General features: G+C 47.7%; 1 protein-coding gene across 1 annotated transcript in view; it reads left to right on the top strand.

Annotated features, from left to right (window-relative positions):
- The window catches only part of CB1H4orf50 (chromosome B1 C4orf50 homolog), a 109,954-nt gene extending 99,333 nt beyond the window's left edge, over window positions 1-10,621 (top strand). Inside the window, exon 14 of the mRNA XM_053216182.1 lies at window positions 7,438-10,621. The gene's annotated coding sequence lies outside the window, so the exon portion shown is untranslated. The remainder of the gene's footprint in view (window positions 1-7,437) is intronic.
- The last annotated feature ends 7,620 nt before the right edge of the window (window positions 10,622-18,241 follow it).

Below are 18,241 nucleotides of genomic sequence, written 5' to 3'. Positions count from 1 at the left end.
TGAAGAGAGGCCAGTCTCTGTGAGCAGACCCCGTGCTGGCTTGAAATGTGCATGGAACACTCCTTCAGTGGCTTCATTCACTTCTAGCAAGTGTCATTTTAACTCCATTCATGGGTGAGTTTCTGTAATATCGTGATTTACAATAAGGAGTATCTCCCTCCACCATTCTGGCATGTAGCTCCTCAAACTCTTGGAATTTCCTAAGTGTTGTGAGCGATAAAGATGTATTGGGTATGTTATGTTATGCTGGCGACTTTCGGGAAGCCCCTGGGTCACCTGAGGGCGGATGCTTGCTGTCAGGGGAAACCACCCGGTGATTAAAAGTTGGAACGTTCAGTCCCTCCCCAGAGCTTCTGGCCAGGGGAGAGGGTTGGAGATTCAGCTGAACTGCCAGCGGCCAATGATTTAACCCATCGTGCCTATGAAATCGAGCCTCCGTAAACCCCCGGAGGATGGGGGTCAGAGAGCTTCCAGGTTGGCGAACCAGAATGCATCCACCTACTGGGAAGGTCACACAGCCCCAACTCCATGGGGACAGCAGCTCCGGTGTTCAGGATGCTTCTGGACCTCAGTCTATGCCTCACCTCTTCATCTCCAGCTTTTACAATACTCTTTATGACAAACAGGTGAACTTATGTAAACATTCCTCTGAGTTCCGTGAGCCCCTCTAGGAAGTTAATGGAACCTGAGGAAGGGATCATAAGAACCTCCAATTTATAAGCAGCCAGCCAGAAACACAGGTGACAGCTGGAGGGACTTGGGGTTGGCATCCTAAGGGGGGACAGTCTTGTGGGACTGAGCCCTTACCCTGTGGGGTCTGACACTGTCTCCGGGAGATGGTGCCACAGTCAAGTTAAATTGTAGGACACCTGGCTAGTGTCCTCTGAGACGCGGAGAGTTGCTTGGTGGTGTTGGGAAAACACAGAATGGAGTTTCCCACCAGTCAGAGCTGCCCAGTGGAGCAGGTTTCCCTGGCATAGGTGGTGAGCTGCCCATAAGAGGACGCATCCAAGAAGAGTTTGAGCAAAATCCATCCCAGATGCTTGAGGAGGGGGACGGTTCTGGATTTGAGAAGGGCCAGAAAACCCCACATGTTCAGAAGGCATAGAGGGAGGGGTGCCCAGGTGTGGCTCAGTGTGCTAAGCATTCGACTTTGGCTCAGGTCGTGATCTCGTGGTCCGTGAGTTTGAGCCCCGCGTCAGGCTCTGTGCTGACAGCTCAGAGCCTGGAACCTGCTTTGGATTGTCTCTCTCTCTCTCTCTCTCTCTGCCCCTCCCCTACTTGTGCTCTGTCTCTGTCTCTCTCAAAAATGAATAAATGGTAAAAAATTTTTTTTTTAAAAAGGAGGCATAGAGTGAGAAGAAACCCATCAGCTCTGGTGAAACATCTGTTACGGGAATGGGGACATGGTCCCACTTTGGAGTTCATGAAGGAGTGGCCCTCCCAAAAATGTGAGCCGCTTGAAAGCAGGGAGCTCATCCCCATTTCGCCCGAACACCAAAACAGCTTTTTGCCCAGCGCGGGAAGAAGCTGGCAGGGGTGAAGCGGAGAGGGCATTGGTTGGAGGACTGGGGAGCGATTCCAAGCTCAGCCATTATCAAGCTGGGTGATTACCGTGGGGCCACTTTGTCTCTGGGGATCGGTTTTCTCAACTAATTATGTGAGGACTTATTTTAGATAGCTTCTTCGGAATAACTAATATTCTAATTAAAACACCGTGATTCACACCGAACCTGTTTATAGCATAATGTGGATCACAAACAGACATCATTTAAAACATAAAAATTAGCGGCCAGATGGAGCCAACGGAATAGATTCTTAAATTTTGAAGGCTTTTGTTTCACACACACACACACACACACACACACACACGATGAATTTTGCATTTGATTCCCTTTACCTGCAAGAAAATGCCGATTATTCCCTGAGGAAATATGTTGGAACTGGGTTGCATTCAATGAGAATCACATTAAGTTGATTTAGGCTTAATCTGTCCTTTGTCTGCACCCCACCCCCCCACCCCCCCCCCCCCCCCCGTTTCAAAAGCTGTTTCTCCTCTGCTTGGGGCCCTTTCCATGCGTGTTTTTCTGTGGGCCTTGGAGTCTGATGGGGTCTCCTTTAAAATCCCAGCTGCACCACTTACTGGCTGTGGGACCTAGGGGAAATTTCTTGCTAAGCCTCAATGAGTGTCCTCCTCTGTGAACAAGGAAAATGAAAACACACATCATGGGGGTCGTGAGGATTCAGTGTGGCAATACCTGTCAAGGGCTCAGGACACTGGCTGATACATGAGAGGTGTGGTCCAGGGCTGCTGTCCCTGTAATTCTTGGATTATCAGGTTTTGTCTCTGCTGATCTTCCCACCTGGAGCACTAGGTCCCCCTCGGGGCAGGAGCTCCCACATAACCCTCCTTGCCCCCCATTTACCCAAGTTCTCCTCCCCAGGGTCTCGATCGCCCCGTGGAGGCTACTGGTCCTTCGGTCCTGTCACGCGAGTTCCTGACGGCACAAACCTTGCGTTTGTGCAAATCCTGAGTGCTCAGTCCAGTGTTCAGCATGCAGGGAGCTGGGCATCTGCTTTACCGAGTGAGCTAGACTGCACGTTCAGACGAGGGACACATGAAAAGGGAAACCATTTCTGGCTCAGGAACCGCTCCTGATAAAGTGCTGATGGAAAGAAAGTCCTAACCCCAAACACTAAGAAGAGAATGAAAGTGGAGGGAACCCCACTGAATGTGCCCCTCAGTGCCAGGAGCACGTGCCACCAAGCACTCACTCACTCATTCCAACCTTAGACACCTAGCGCTGCTGTGTGACCGCAGTGAGCATGCTCAGTGTGCAAGGAGTTCATGTGGCCACTGCAGGAAGTGGAAGGGCTTGAATCTCAAGTGAAGAGATAAGAGACGTGGGCGGGGCTAGATGTTGCAGGTCCCCAGAAGTCTGTCTGCGGAACTTGGCTTTATCCTAAGGGCAGAGAAAGCCAGGGAGTGGAAGGGAGGGAGTGATACACTCAGCTTTCTAGTCATTCTGGCTGTTGTGTGGAGCGTGGATAAGGGCGGGGCTCCACCTGGAAGCAGGGAGCCTGGTTAGGATGCTGTCCTGGTGGTCCAGGTAATATATGGTGGTGGGCTGGCTGGAACTATGACAGTGCAGAGGACACAGAGGAATCAGAGAGAGAGAGGAATCTGAGCAGAGAACACTAGTTCTTTACTTTCTGGGCATTTTTAATCTATGAAGTAGGTCAGGTCGGCACTGCTTTGATTAATACATCAGAGTGAGAGAAAGGGCGGTGATGAAACGGTCCCCAAGTATGACCTTCTCATCTCCTGTATACATCCCCACTGAAGGCTGCCTGACCTTGGGGGTTAGGTGAATGGTGTCAAGGAGAGTCACATCTGTGTGGGCCCCTCCTGTCAGAGCACCTTCTCTCATAGAGGAGATCTTATCTTCACAAAGGTCTGAAACTAAGTAGGGCATGGACTAGTGTCCCCATTTTTGCCCTCATTTTCTGATACCCAAGGGCTTCCCCCCTCCCCATCATGTGGTTATCTCCCTGCCTGGGATCTCTGCTGTTATCTGCTCATGCATTTGCTTCCCCAGTTGGACCAGGAAGGGAGGCTGGAGCTTAGATCTCTCCAACTCTCTGAGGCTTGTGAACACCTGCCATGGCTATATAGAAACATCAAGTTACATGGTGGGAAGGGACCTTACAGTCCACTGGCTAAATTTTCCTCCAAATGCAGGAGTCCTCTTCAATATTCTCAATTTCCTCTTATATGTCTGGTATATAGTAGGTACTTGATAATGAGTAAATGAGTGAATGAATGAATAAATGAACGAGTGAGTTACTGAATGAATTAATGAATGAGTGAATGAGTGAATGAAAGAATGCATACATGAATGAGTTAGTGAGTGCATGAATGAGTGAGCGGATGAGCTAATGAATTAATGAGTGAATGAGTCAGTGAGTGAGTTAAGGAGTGAATGAGGGAGTAAATGAGAGAGTGAATTGAGTGAGTGAGTGAATGAGTTAATAAGTGAGTCAGTTGAGTGAATGGATGAAAGAGTGAATGAGTGAGAGAATGAATGAGGGAGTGAATGAGTGAGTGAGTGAGTGAATGATTTAATGAATGAAAGAGTGAGGGAGGGAAGGAGGGAGTGATGATTAGTTCTCATTGTTAAGAAGTTCTTTGCTCTTGGCTGACACTTGCCTCCTGCTAACCACCACTTCCTGAGCTAAGTCCACTCACTGACTCTACAGGGATTCACAGGATCACACTCTCCTCCTCCCCTGGTGTCTTCTCACATATTGGACTCACAGTGACCTGTTCTCTCGTCTTCAAACATGCCAACCGGGTCCTGCCAAGTTTGTTCCCATCTTGATCTTTTTGCCTGCCTGCCCCTTCTGCCTAGGGCTCTTGACTCAAATTTCTTTTCATGGCTGGATGCTCCTTGTTATTTCAGTCTCAACTCAAATATCACCTCCTCATAAAAGCAATTTGTAACCTGTAAGTCTAGAGTAACCTCCTCCGCCCCTTCCCCTCTCTGTGCTGAATCCTGGGTGATTTCTGCAGATCTGTCTTCCAGTTCACAAGGTCTTTCTTCATCAGTGTCTAGTCTACTGTTTAACCTGCCCATTGAGGTCTTCTATCAGTTACTCTATTTTATATCTATAGAATGTAGTTGTGAATGTTGTAATCATTCTTATTTTAAAGTCCTTTTTAGAGTCCCTGTTACATGAAATCCCCCAGAGCGATTTCTCCTATTTATTGTATCTGCTGGCTATCTCTCATGAGTTGTGTATCTTTGTATTGTAATAATTTTTTACGTGTAACTTTATCAGGAAGTATCATCTATGAGTGACCCACATGGTGTTGGAGGTGTGGAGGTGACCTTATGGTGTTTATTAATGGTAGAGGAGTTGTTATGTTAATTTCTTGATGAATGCAAGATCAGTGCAAGGATTTGGGCACCAACCTCATGCATGACGTAGGCAAGAGATGATTATTTCTTTTTTAAAACTTATTTATTTATTTGGTGGGGTGGGGCAGAGAGAGCAGGAGATAGAGAATTCCAAGCAGGTTCCACACTGACAGAGTGGGGCTCGATCTCATGAACAGTGAGATCATGACCTGAGCCGAAATCAAGAGTTGGACGCTTAACTGATTGAGCCACCCAGGTGCCCCAACAGGTGATGATTTCTTATGTTTGGTGTCACTCTCCTTATTCCAATAAAGAGGACTTTGCTCTGAAAGATTCATACACAAGCATCATGCAATGCATCAGTGCCCAAATGCCTGGTACCTGATGCATGAACATAATGCATGAAAATCACCCAGCTTGATGCATAAGCATGAAATTCACTGAAAATAGATTTCTGAGATTGCCTCCTCAATACTGACTCCCTAAGTCTGGGGTTGAGCCCAGGAATCTGAATTCCTGTAAAGTTCTCTAGGGGATTCTGATGCATAGTGAAGTTTGGGTACCAATGATCCTATAAGCTTTGAAGACTGGAATTGAAATTATTTTTGTCTTATTTACTTCAAGTGAAAAGAATTAAAGCACCTTATAAGATATATGAAAATACATTTTGAAAAGCAGACTTAGAAAACATCTACACAGGGTACCTGGGTGGCTCAGTCAGTTAAGCACCCGACTTTGGCTCAGGTCATGATCTCACGGTTTGTGAGTTTGAGCCCCATGTCAGGCTCTGTGCTGACAGCTCACAGCCTGGAGCCTGCTTTGGATTCTGTGTCTCCCTCTCTTTCTGCCCCTCCTCTGCTCACACTTTGTCTGTCTCTCTCTCTCTCTCTCTCTCAAAAATAAACATAATAAAATAAAATAAAAAAGCAAAGAAAACACCTACACAAACAGATAACAGATAACCTAAGTAAGTGTGATCTGACTTTATTTACTCCAATACTAGGGCACACAGGAGATGCTATGGTTGGCATCCTCACCAACATCCATATCATGGGTGTGGTTGTGGACCATGCATGACCCACCATTATCCATTTCTGGAGACCCTGGGCATTACTGCAAAGCCCACCCCAGTGAAGTCAGTTATGGGCAATTGTGGCATTCCAAATGGAGCTGCTCTCTGATATGGCTTTGCTGTTTCTGGGATCCCCTTCTGCAAACTGTCAGGCTGCCCAAATGCATTTACTGACTGTCATCCCCCTTTGTTTCCTGGACCACCCTCTCTGGGCAATGAAGACTCCTCTTCGCAAGCCGATGTGCCTTGCTGAGCTGTGTTCTTTTGGACCTCTAGGCTTCTGCCCCAGCTGTTTCCTCTGCCCAGAAAACTTAAGACTCCATTCAATTATCTCTGTCTCCAGGTAGGCTCTCTCCTCTGCTTCCTTCATTTCCTTCCTTCCTTTTATCTGTTATTAATTGACCCCTTACCATATCTCAGCCCCGCACTGGAGCTCCCCAACTTCCCTGCATCCCAGCATCTGCTCCACTGCAGACCCTCCCAGCCTCACATCTCGCCGTGCTGCCCCTCTCCTCTCTGCTCTCTCCACACCAGCTTCTTGTGCTCCCTCTCTCTCTCCATAGGACTTTTGCATAGGCTTCACCCTTCTCTGCCTGATGAGTCCCCCCCGCCACTCTCCTATTCTCCCCACAGTGATTGTCATCTCTTGGTTCCCTATGGCTGTCTCATTCTGCCTTTTTCACTTCTGCCCGTTTGTGATTCCTAGATTACCCTCTGTCTCCTCAACCACACTGGAGCCTCACAAGGGCAAGCCCTGTAACCTCAGCGCCTAGCACTAAGCCTGCCATATAGCAGGTACCCAGTCTTGAGCAGATGAAATGAAGACATCCTTGAGAACCTCAATCTGTCTCTTCCTTTGGACCAGTTCTTAACCTTCTATTGGCCATTGGCCCCTTTGAGAGTCTCATGAAAGCTAGAAACCCTCTCTGCACAAATACACATGAGCATTTATTCCATATTATTTCAAAATTGAAAACCACTCCAAATAAAGAGGCCGCTGTCTATTAATTCCAAGCTAAGATTCTTTTCCTGAGAGAGCAGCTGGTGAATTGTGTCCAGATATCATGATTGAAGGCCACCACATTAAAAATTTTTTTTCAGTTTTTTATTTATTTTTGAGAGACAGAGAGAGACAGAACACGAGCCGGGGAGGGGCAAAGAAAGAGAGAGACACAGAATCCGAAGCAGGGTCCAGGCTCCAAGCTGTCAGCACAGAACCCGATGCGGGGCTGGAACCCATGAACCATGAGATCATGAGCTGAGCCAAAGTCGGACGCTCAACCAGCTGAGCCACCCAGGCGCCCCCAAGCCCACCACATTTAGAGATAAAAATGGGCCTCCCAGCATCTTCAAAGGCTGGTGCTTTCAGATGGCATCATGGGGGTGCCATGCTGGCTGGTATGTCCCCTTTAAAAGCTCATCTCCCTACTTTTGTTGTTGCAGGAAAGAAGACAGCACAGAGGCACGCACATCCCACTGAGGAATATTTATATCCCTCCCGACTGACTAACAGAGCAGCAGTGGCCCCAGGATTTGTGGTTCCTTCCAGGGACCTGAGTTACAAGCCAGAGGACTGTCTTCCTATTCTAAGTCATTCATGGGAATGTCTCTCTTCTGTATAATACCAACCAGGGGACCAAAGGATGGCTGTTGACTATCAGAAGCTGTACGTATTGGCACGGGGTGGTGGGAAGAAGCTTGGGTCTGGAGTCCCAACGTCTTGGCTGGCTTTGCCCCTCCTAAGCTGTGTCACCTTGCCCAAATTACTTCGCACATCCACTTCTTTACCTGTCTGAGGGTCTAAACACCTACTTGACAGTTTTGTTCTGACAGCCAAATGAGCTCATGGCTACAAGAGTGTTCTGCACCCCGTACGATGCTTCCCACACGTCAGGGATCGTGGCTGTTTGTAAATGTGATTCTCTCACTCATGTGACTGACCACACCCTGCCACAGCTACTCATTACACTCACAGTTCTCTGTAGCTGCCACCCAAGGTGGGCGATGCGGTACCATGGCAGGATTATCGTTTTTGCAGTCTCAGTGGTCATCTTGATATTATAGAGCTCCTGCGGAAGCCTGAGCTAAGGTGAAGGTTCTAACCTGTGCGAAAAATTGTACACGTGAGCACTTCCCTGGGAAGAGGGGCCATGGGTTTCATTAGATTCTCAAATGAAACTGGAACCCTCAAAAGCCAAGCACCCGTAGCCTAGGGGGAAAGGACTCCACTGAGGAACCCAGAGACCCAGCTCTGCCTCTAACTGGCTGGTGACTTTGAGGCCTCAGTTCCTGATCTACAAAATGGGTGCAGCCACATGCCCTCCAGTAACCTTCGCAGCGGATGAGTCTGTGGCCTCTCCCTGCATGTGTCCTCCCCCAGAGAGGACACTTTTCCCGCTGCAGCAAACACTTGCTGGGTCCCTACTGTGCGGTGAGCTCTGGCCGGCTGGAAGCTCCTGTACCCAGTCTTCTTGCTTCCTGAGTAAGTAGAGAGTTCTTCTAGTCTAACCATATGTCACTTCATGCAACTGTGTCCACAGATTGTCCCCCAGATAACCACAGCACTTCAAAATTCTTAAAGCACTCAAAGCTCATTAAAGAGCATTATGGCCCAGCCACTGTGCAGACTGAGGGGTTTGCTGCCTCTGAAAATACCTCCCTGTAAATTACAGGTCTGTGACACCCTCTTCCTTGGGCAGCCGAAGGCTTAACAGGGACACTGAAGCCTAAGCATCCCCCAGGAAGGCAGAATGAAAAGCATGTTGCAATGTGGTACTACCTCCATGAGCTGAATTCTTTCCCACCCTGCTGCTACTGGCAGAGATTGACAGTAAGGAGACAGGCTGGTGGTCAGGATCGGCCCCAAAGTCCTTGGCCTCAGCAGAGCCTGGGCTGGCTCAGCGAGGGGTAAGTGACAGGCAGGCCCCACGACCCACGGGGCAGATCTCAGAGAGCTCTTAGTCTGTAGCGGGCACACGAACAGCCCTTGGGTCAGATCTGGCTCACAAACACATCCCATTTGGCTTAGGTTTGTTCAAAAAACAGCAGTAGAGTGCGTAAACATAAAATGTACCATCTTAACCCTTTTTAAATGCCCAGTTTAGGACATTCACATGTTGGGCAACCATCACCACCATCCATTTCCAGAACATTTCCATCTTCCCGAACTGAAACTCTGTCCCCATTAAACGCTAGCCCCCTCTTCTCCCCTGCCTCAGCCCCTGGAAACACCCATTGTGCTTTCCATCTTGACAGGTATGATTGCTCTGAAAACTTCATGTAAGTGGAGTCCTACCAGAGTTGTCCTTTGGGGACTATTTCACTAGCCATAATGGCCTCTAGGCTCATCCACATTGTTGCAGGTGTTAGAACTTCCTTCCTTTTTGAGGCTAAATGATATTCCAGTGGATGGACAGGTCACATCCTGTGTACCGTCTACCTGTCGACCGACACTTGAGTTGTTTCCGTCCTCTGCCACTTGTGAATAATGTGCTGTGAACACAGAAGTACAAATACCTGCCTTATATTTGTTACTGTTGGGGTAACCAATAGTAACCCCATTGAAAAACCAGAAGATTTCTCATAGAAATACGAATTTCTGGCTTCTCTCGGAAGACAGTGGAACTGGCAATTCAAGGTTTCTATGTTCATGGCCATGCTCAGATGAATGAGGCCAGCACACTCCTTTCCCAACGACAGGCACACTCAGCCTTGGGAGGGCTTCAGGCAACCACACCCTCCCAGGGTCTCTTCTGCTGACCACCTACCTTGCCCGGTCTGCCCAACCCTCTGATCAGATGGCTGAAGATACAGTGACCCCGAGAGGCACAGGGACCTGGGCCCGTGGTGTCACAGGTGGGATGGTGAGTGACTGCTGTCACCTGGGAAAGGCCTGGACTAGGTTCTGGTTCCAGCTCTGCTGCTTGCCTGCTTCAGTGACCTTCACCTTTCTGAGCCTAAGTTTCCTCCTTTGGAAGAAAAGATACCTTCTCCAGCAGATTCATGGAATTATTGTCAAGATAGAAGAAGAAGCTGTGTGGTGACTGGAACATGGCATTACTAACAGCACAGTCCAAGTCTGGCAGCCTAGAATTTGAGGGTCCATTTCCCCCTCTGCAAAATTGGAAAAGGGACCATGCCTCTTCACGGGAGTGTCCTGAGAACTGAGACAGGGAAGGTAAAGCATCCAGCAGAGCGCCTGGCACACAGCAGGTGCATCCCACATGTTACTTGGTAACAAGAGAGGGCTCTGTTGGAGGGCTCCAGATCCCCCTTGGCAGAGATCACAATCCAGGAAGACACCTGACGTCCTGATGTTGTGGGCACAGCCTGGCTGCAGATTCCATCAGCCTGATTTCAAAGCCCACCCTCCACCTTTTATCTGCCAGGGCCTGTCAGCAGCCTCCCTGAGCTGTAGACTGTCCCCTGTTGGAGGGCACACAATCACTGTCTTTGCCAGCACCAGGGGAGACGAGAAACATCAGGTGCCTGGTGCATACTAGATGCTCAACAACAAACGTAGTTCCCCTCCTCCCTTTCCCAAGCAGAAGTTGGCCTCTGAGTTTAAAAAGATGGCGTGTTTTCCAAATGAGTATTAAAGAAGAAGGGGAAGGAGAAGGGGAAGGGGAAGGGGAAGGGGAAGGGGAAGGAGAGGGAAAATATGGTTTTCAGCCCCCACTGGAGTGCCTCAGGGCTCTCATGTTCTTGGGGTTAAGGTTTGTTGCTCAATGGGATTCATTCATTCATTCAACAAGCACGCATTTATTGAGCACCACTAAATGCCAGGCACCAATGATGGGCCTACCTGGGGTAACAGGAGAAAACAAAACATACCAATCCCCTGCTCTTTGGGGTCAAATTATATCAGCCAATGGGTCAGTTGGTGGATACATGCTCATTAAGTGCCTCTTCTGAGCTGACTTTATGCGGGACCTTGGCATCACCTTCAAGGCTCATCTTTGTTGCTGGATGTGGGCTGCCTCCAAGCTGTACCCTGTGGATCCTGTGGCTCCTGTGGCAACCCCAGATGTCACCCTTGTCCTGGGTCCCTGATCACCCACCCCTGGTCTTTCTGTCCATTTGTGTTGCTTCATTGACTTGGTCCATTCCAGATTCCCCGAGGGAAGTCTCTGAGCCTCTTTGGGACCTGTGAGGCACCCCTGGGGGGAGCAGTCCATCCCAGGCCTGGTGTGGACCCTGGCAGAGCCCTGCCTCTCTACCTTTGGGCTTTGAGTGAGATGGAAATGTGACCAGAAAAAGCACTTTGCAGACCTCAGTGTTGTGCATATGCTTTCTTCATTTCATTAATTCAATACGTGTCTGCTGTGCACCTACTGTGTGCTGTCACGAACAAGGTGGTCTGTGTCATGACGATTGGAAAAGGTCCCTAAGCTAAGGAAGAGAAGCTTGCTTGTCAGATGGTTGTACTATGCATTCATAAATTATGATTAGCAACAGCCAGCGAGTTGGCATGGCAACGTTTCCCCACAAACTGCCAGGCAGTGTTCTTAAAATAGGTTCCCCGGAGGTGTGGCAGCGGTGGAAGCACACAGAGGCAGTGTGGTCTGATGGCTCTGTGGACCAAGGTAGACTCCACTGCCACCTGTGTGTTCAGAAAGGCCATGCCACCCCCTTCCTGAGCAGACCAGAGGCACGGTAATTAAGATAGACCCGGAAGCATCCATTGTTGGAACTGGCGACTTAATTTGTTATAAATACCCCTGCCTTTCCCCATTTAACAGGGGAGGTAAGGAAAGCAGAGCCCCGAGGGGTTAAGTGACCAACCCAGGGTCACACAGTCATCTGATTGCAGATGTGACTGAATCTGGTTCTGACGTCTTTATAGAGACTTCTCCAACTGTGCTTTTCTGCTTTGGAATTCTAGATCTGGGCCTGATGCAGTTCATTTTCTAATGGGTTACAGTCTGCATGGCATCACTTAGCAACATGCATTGGGTCAAGGAATCTTTCCTTTAGTATAGAATCTATGCCCGGTTTCTCCCTGCGGAAGCCCTGAATCCCAAGATGTCATGGAAACTCACCTGCTTCTTGGCCAGGCTGAGATGATTGTGGTTTAAGTTCATCTCTCCACAGCCTTCCCTACCCTAGTTTCCCAGTGTGGAAATCAGGTAGCAGAGCCTATCCAAAGTTTATGATCTGCTTTGCAATGAGATGACTGTGTGAGTTAGTGACCCCTCATTACAGAGGACGGGGAAGCCAAACCCTTTAAAAGATGAGTTCCCTTTCTTCTATTTGTGTTACTTAGCAATTTATTGCATACATTTTATCAACTTGAGAAGGTGTTTTGTCTCTGTTTTGTTTTTTTCTTTTTTTACCTTCAGGCTGGCGAGCTGCTTTTAAGAGATTCACAACTCTTGTTTAATCCAGGGTGAAATTCCAGGACCGGAATGTGAAACTTTGCTGAGCACTATCTACTTCTGAGAATAGGGTGCTAGACACGTGTGACGTATTTTAGAGACTCAACCTTTCTTTCTCTATGTAGATAGGGCCTTGCCGTGGAAAGGGCTCTGGGCTGGGAGCAGGGAGGTCTGCCAACTGAGCTTTGCCAAACCCCCTCTCTAGGCCATCGGTAGGCCATAAAGATTGCCCTAGGTAGTGATAATTCCTTACTGTGATTTCGTGTTGGACTCACCTGCAGAGCTTTTTAAAAACCCAACGCACATGCCCCTTTCCAGGCCTTGAAACCAGCCTATCTTGGGTGGGCCCCAAGCAGGGATCTTTAAAAAGGCCCCCAGTGATTCCAACGGGCAGCCAGGGGGAAAAGCATCAAATTGTCCCTTTCAGTTCTGCCATCTCCTGTGTTAATTAAATTCCAAGATGCCACTGGGGATTTCTTCTGTGTTAGACTCATTTATTTTTGCTCCTTGCTAGGAAAGAAATGTGTACTCAGAGTTGATAGGAGGAACCTTCTCATCTTTGGAATGTTTTTGACCATGAGTCAGCTTTGCAACTTCACCTTTAGAGGCCCTTTTAAGCAGCTAATGATCCTTAGGAAAACGAAATGCATGACACCGTAGCATTCATTTCTACAGTGGCAGAACCTGACGCTGAACTCCTTTTGGTGGCTGATCACAGCACGCTTACATGGGAGTTCGGATAACAACTGGGTGATGCAGTAGACATCAAGAATGAACTGCTTGTGTACGGCCGAATGCATCCTAAAATCTTCCGGAAATAGATACTCCAAATCCACCGCTATCTATAGCTTTATCAGTTTTGCAACCAAATAGAAGCTGATTTCTGTTCAGCATTTGTGCCAGTGGCCAACTGTGTCCTATCTGGCCTTGAAATAAATTCTTTGGGAATTCTTGATGCCTTAAGGAGGTGGACAAGGAAGACCCCTGGGACTTGTTCATGTATTTAGTCCTCTTCCCTGTTTTAGAAGAATTTCTAAAAAAAGATAGTGTGTGCCTTGGACCAAAACTTGTTTTTAAGAAGCTGGTAGGCTTAGGATGGAAGGATTGGCTTTCTTTATCCCATTGGATCTTCCCTAAATCCTACTCTGGTTTGAGAAAGCACAGCTCTCATCCCAATCTGACTTTTGCATCCATGGCACAAATGTATTACATGGAGTCATGGGAAGACTAATGGGAGAACTGGTACAAATCAAAGGAAGATTTGCTCCAACACCATTTTTTTTTTGTCTTTGAAAAGTATCATCAGGCTATGTCCACAGTGGGTTGATGCTGCATTTATATGATGGTGGAATAAGGGGAGGGGAAGACAAATGAATGAGATTGTTAAAAATGGCGGAAAGCTTGATATCAACTCTGTATCAATATATTCTTTTCTAAGGTAAAGTAATGTAATACCATGTTAATGGATATGACGTCAAAAGTGATGGGGGAATAAATATCTATGCAGTCACAGTATAACTATTAACTGAGACTTTTTCAATGAGGGTGAAGACAAGGTCTGACTCGAATGGAGATCATAGAAGGAGTTATGGGCCAGATACACTGGGTTTGGACTGTCCTCTGCCACCAACTGGTTGTGCAAGTTTGGATGGTGTGCTTACCTCTCTCAATCTCAACGTCCTCCATGGAAACGTCAGGGAAGGTGTGAGCCTTGATGAGATAGCACACGTTTTCTAAAGCACCTGCATATGTTGGCGCTCTGCAGATGTTGGGAACCTTTCCTCACCCCTTGGAAAATGCTCTGATGCATTTCAGTGCCATGGCTGGGCGTGTGTCACGAAGCTGAGTTGTGTGACTCCGTTGGTCTTCCAACTCAGATTGTTCAGGTTTGCACAATCCACTTTTGATGAGGAGGCAAGGAAGGGACCTGGGTGTCATTGGCAAAGATGATGAACACGGCTTGAGAATTCATCTTGGCAGAATGTCCCTGTTCTCTTCAGTCTTCCAGGGTGACTCCTGGGAGGATATCGTGTGAAAGCTGTGAAGCACAGACAATAGTTTGGAAATTGCAGACTTTCCCACTGGGTCCCAAATGTACAGTGATTCTACACCTTGCTACTGCTTGAGCATTAAAGGAATTTTATATTATATATGGCCATTCATAAACACAAGGGTCAGAATTTTGGCAGAGTTCTGGCCCTCCCCTCAGTTAGAAGTGTGGATTCGCATGGGAGTGGTCTGGCAAAAGGAGCAGAACCCCTTTCCTTCTGGATGCTTTTCAGCAGGAACCTCCCTTGGGTCCAGGAGAAGTGGCTGTCCCCCAGCTCCTGCCTTCAGCAAATGAACAGAGCGCTCAGTCCCTGGAGACACTCATTGGATTCCCGATCAGTTGTGAATCAGGCTCAAAACTCCCTTCTGGGTTTTCAAGATTTGTAATGATTGCTCAATCTTGTGTAAACCAGGCTGGCATTTTCTCTTGTTACCAAGATGTATTTTTCTATGTTAGTTAAATGTATAATTTGTGTAATTTTGTACATTAAAATGTATGCTTTTTCACAATTAAAGGTTTTTTTTTCCCTTTTGAATGTCTAACTTACTGATGGTTTGTTACAAAGAGTTGTAGACCTTGACACAATACAAAAAGGCAATGAATCCAAGAGTCCTGATTTTTGGTGGGGAATGGTGTCCTTCTCAGAAGTCACATCCACTTTGCACAAATAATGAAGTGACTTCCTTTATGGCCCTTTATATGGCTGTATTAGTTTGCTGTTGCTGTAACAAGTTACCACGAACGTAGGGGCTCCAAACAATACATGTATCTTACAGCTCTGGAGATTAGAAGTCTGCATTGGGTCTCACAGGGCTAAAATCAAGATCTCTGCAGGGCTGCGTTCCTTTGGGAAGCTCTGGGGAGAATTTGCTTCCTTGCCGTTTCCAGCTCCTAGAAGCTGCCTTCGGTCTTTGGCTTATGCTCTCTTCCTCCATCTTGAAAGGCAACAGCATATCTCTCTCTGACTCTGACACCTGCTTCTGTCATCAGGTCTTCTTCTCTGACTCTGATCATCCTTGCCTTCCTCTCTTGCTTATAAGGATGCTCGGATTACCTTAGGCCAAACTGGATAATCCAGGATAATCTCCCTTTCCCAAGATCCCAAACGTAACCACATCTGCAAGTTCCCTTTTGCCATGCAAGATAACATCTACACAGACTCTAGGGATTAGGAGATGGGGATCTTTGGGAGGGGGATATTATTCTGCCTACCATAATCCGTTATGAACTGATTTGGAGGTAGTGGGGGAAAAAAGCAGACATATTAGAATCAAACAGGCCTGAACTTGAACTGTATCTCTGCCACTCGGTGGCCACACAACTTTAGGCAGCTTGCTTAACTTCTCTGAACCTACACAAAGTGACTGAAATAATCCATTACTGGCCTCACAAATTCATACCTAACAATAAACTACATTTCCCTTTCCCTCATTTTTTTTTGGAAATCATTCTTTTTACAACTGATACTTAAAAATTTTTTTTTGATGTTTACTTATTTTTTAGAGACAGAGAGAGAGAGAGAGAGAGAGAGAGTGGGGAGGGGCAGAGAGAGAGGGAGACCCAGAATCCGAAGCAGGTTCCAGGCTCCGAGCTGTCAGCACAGAGCCTGACTCGGGGCTCAAACTCACGGACCGCGAGATCATGACCTGAGCCGAAGTCGGACGCTTAACCAACTGAGGCACCCAGGCGCCCCTACAACTGACACTTTTAAAAAATATCTTTTTGTGTGTTTGTTTGCCCAAGAGGGGCCCTGATGGAGAATATGCATTGGGACTGAGTGGCCTCTCCTGTTCTCTCCCTATGGCCATGTGATGACGTGACCCTTCCTGTTCTCTGCCATCACCCCGGAAGCCCTCATGGGCTGACAGGATGAGCTCCTTGCTTATCCTTCCCCCCAATGCCACAGTTTCATTCACTTGTGATCACTCCTTTCCTGGAGGACTGAGAGCAGTCAGAGAACAGGATGGGGAAGGTCACGACCATCCTCTGGCCCGAATGCAGTGTGCTCAGGTTTCCTGGGTTTTTTTCTGCCGGCCTCCGTCAGATACCATTCTCTTGGCTTCCCTGCAGACTGGTGGGTGCATTTCCTAACTTACACCCCCAGCTTGGTTTCTGGCCTCCCTTTCTTTGCTACGCTTGGGTTACTACCCTTGAATGAGGGGACATTGTAGGAAGCACTCAGACAAAGCTGAGCCAAACCCCGGCGTGATCACCTCCTGGCAGTTAACTGGAGTTGCGAGGGTAAGGTGTGTACCCCTCAGTGCTCCAGCCTGAAAATCGAGATGGTATTGTCTGCCACATAGGTCTGGGGAGAGAGCCGGTGCCGTGTAAAGCAGAGTGTAGTGTGTAGAGATGAACGGTGAGTGCACGGACCCTTATGTGTACATGGTAGGCACTCCATAAAAGTCAAACCCCCCACCTTGTCTGTAGGAGCACAGAGTCCTGAGGAGTAACATAAAGTAACATACAGTGGGTGCCCAAATGCATGTTGGATGCAGGATGAATGATTTTTTGCCCCAGGTTGTATGGAGGACAAGATTCTAACCCCCAAATCTGGACTATCCCAGGCCTGTTCTTTTGTTGTTGTTCCTTAATGTTTATTGTGTGTGAGCAGGAGAGGAGCAGAGAGAGAGAGAGAGTGAGAGGGAAAGGGAATGAGAGAGAATCCCAAGCAGGCTACACGCTGTTGGTGCTGAGCCCATCTTGGGGCTTGATCTCACAAACTGTGAGATCACGACCTGAGCTGAAATCAAGAGTCGGGTGTTTAACCAGCTGAGCCACCCAGGTGCCCCTGCCTCCCCGCCAAGGCTTATTCCTTTATCTCCCCTGTCCTAAAGGGACTTCTCCAGCCACACTTCTTGGGGAGGGTAAAGAGTACTCATTAAGATGCAGATTTTGGGACCAGACTACTGTGTTTAAGTCCTAAGCAGCATCATTTACCAGCTGTGACCCCAGCCAAGTCACTTATCTCTCTGAGCCTTAGTTTTCTTATCTGTAAAATGAGGCTACTTACATCAAAGATTGCTGTGAAGCTTAAAACAATGACTATATGTAAAGTGCCCACAATGGTTCTTGGCATGTGGTAAACTCTCTGTAAAGGGGAGCTATTGTTTTCCTTTCTTGCTTCTGTAAAAGGTGACTTCCCCTCCTTCTTCCTTGTCCCACTGCCTCCTAGTCTTGACAGCTGCCTCGCCCTTTCCTACGGCAGGAAGTGTTTTCTTGGAAAGCAGTGGGATCTCTGGCATGAGGGGTATTTAAGCAAGGAGAGACTGCCTTCTCAAAATGTTGAGAGCAGGCAAAATCATGGAAGATTGACCTCAAAAGTTCAGTCTAACTCATATTCTTGGATCCTCTGGTATTTCTATGGGTTTAGTGGCTATGAATATTTGTGAAGCTTTAGGAGAAGCTTCTAGGTGGGCTTCAATATGAGATTTCCTTGCCTGGGATATATTGGGAATAGTGTTTCCCAGGACAGTTGGAAGTTTTTACTGAAAACACTAGCAGTGAAGCCTAGAGTCCCCCAGACCTCAAGAGGATTATTTGTGACAGAAATCTGTCCAGGGTACTCAGGGACAAAGGAGTGAGGAAGGCAGCATGGAGGATGGGGTGGATAGAAGAGAGAGTGGGGGGGGGGTTGATATTCTCTGTTCTTATGCTTTTTATGGCCAGTACTCCCTGCACTGAAGTCATATCTGCTTCCTGAAGGCAAGGGCTTTATAAATACTCATTGTTATGTCCCCCGCATGGAAAAGGGACTTGCTACATGGCCACTGAGCTCCAGACCTGGCTGAGTAGCAGTACGATCCGAGGCACTAGACAT

This window comes from Acinonyx jubatus, chromosome B1 (genome assembly GCF_027475565.1).
Source record: "Acinonyx jubatus isolate Ajub_Pintada_27869175 chromosome B1, VMU_Ajub_asm_v1.0, whole genome shotgun sequence".
Classification (NCBI taxonomy): Eukaryota; Metazoa; Chordata; class Mammalia; order Carnivora; family Felidae; genus Acinonyx; species Acinonyx jubatus.
Note: the sequence above shows the minus strand (reverse complement) of the source record. Positions and strands in the feature narration are given on the sequence as shown.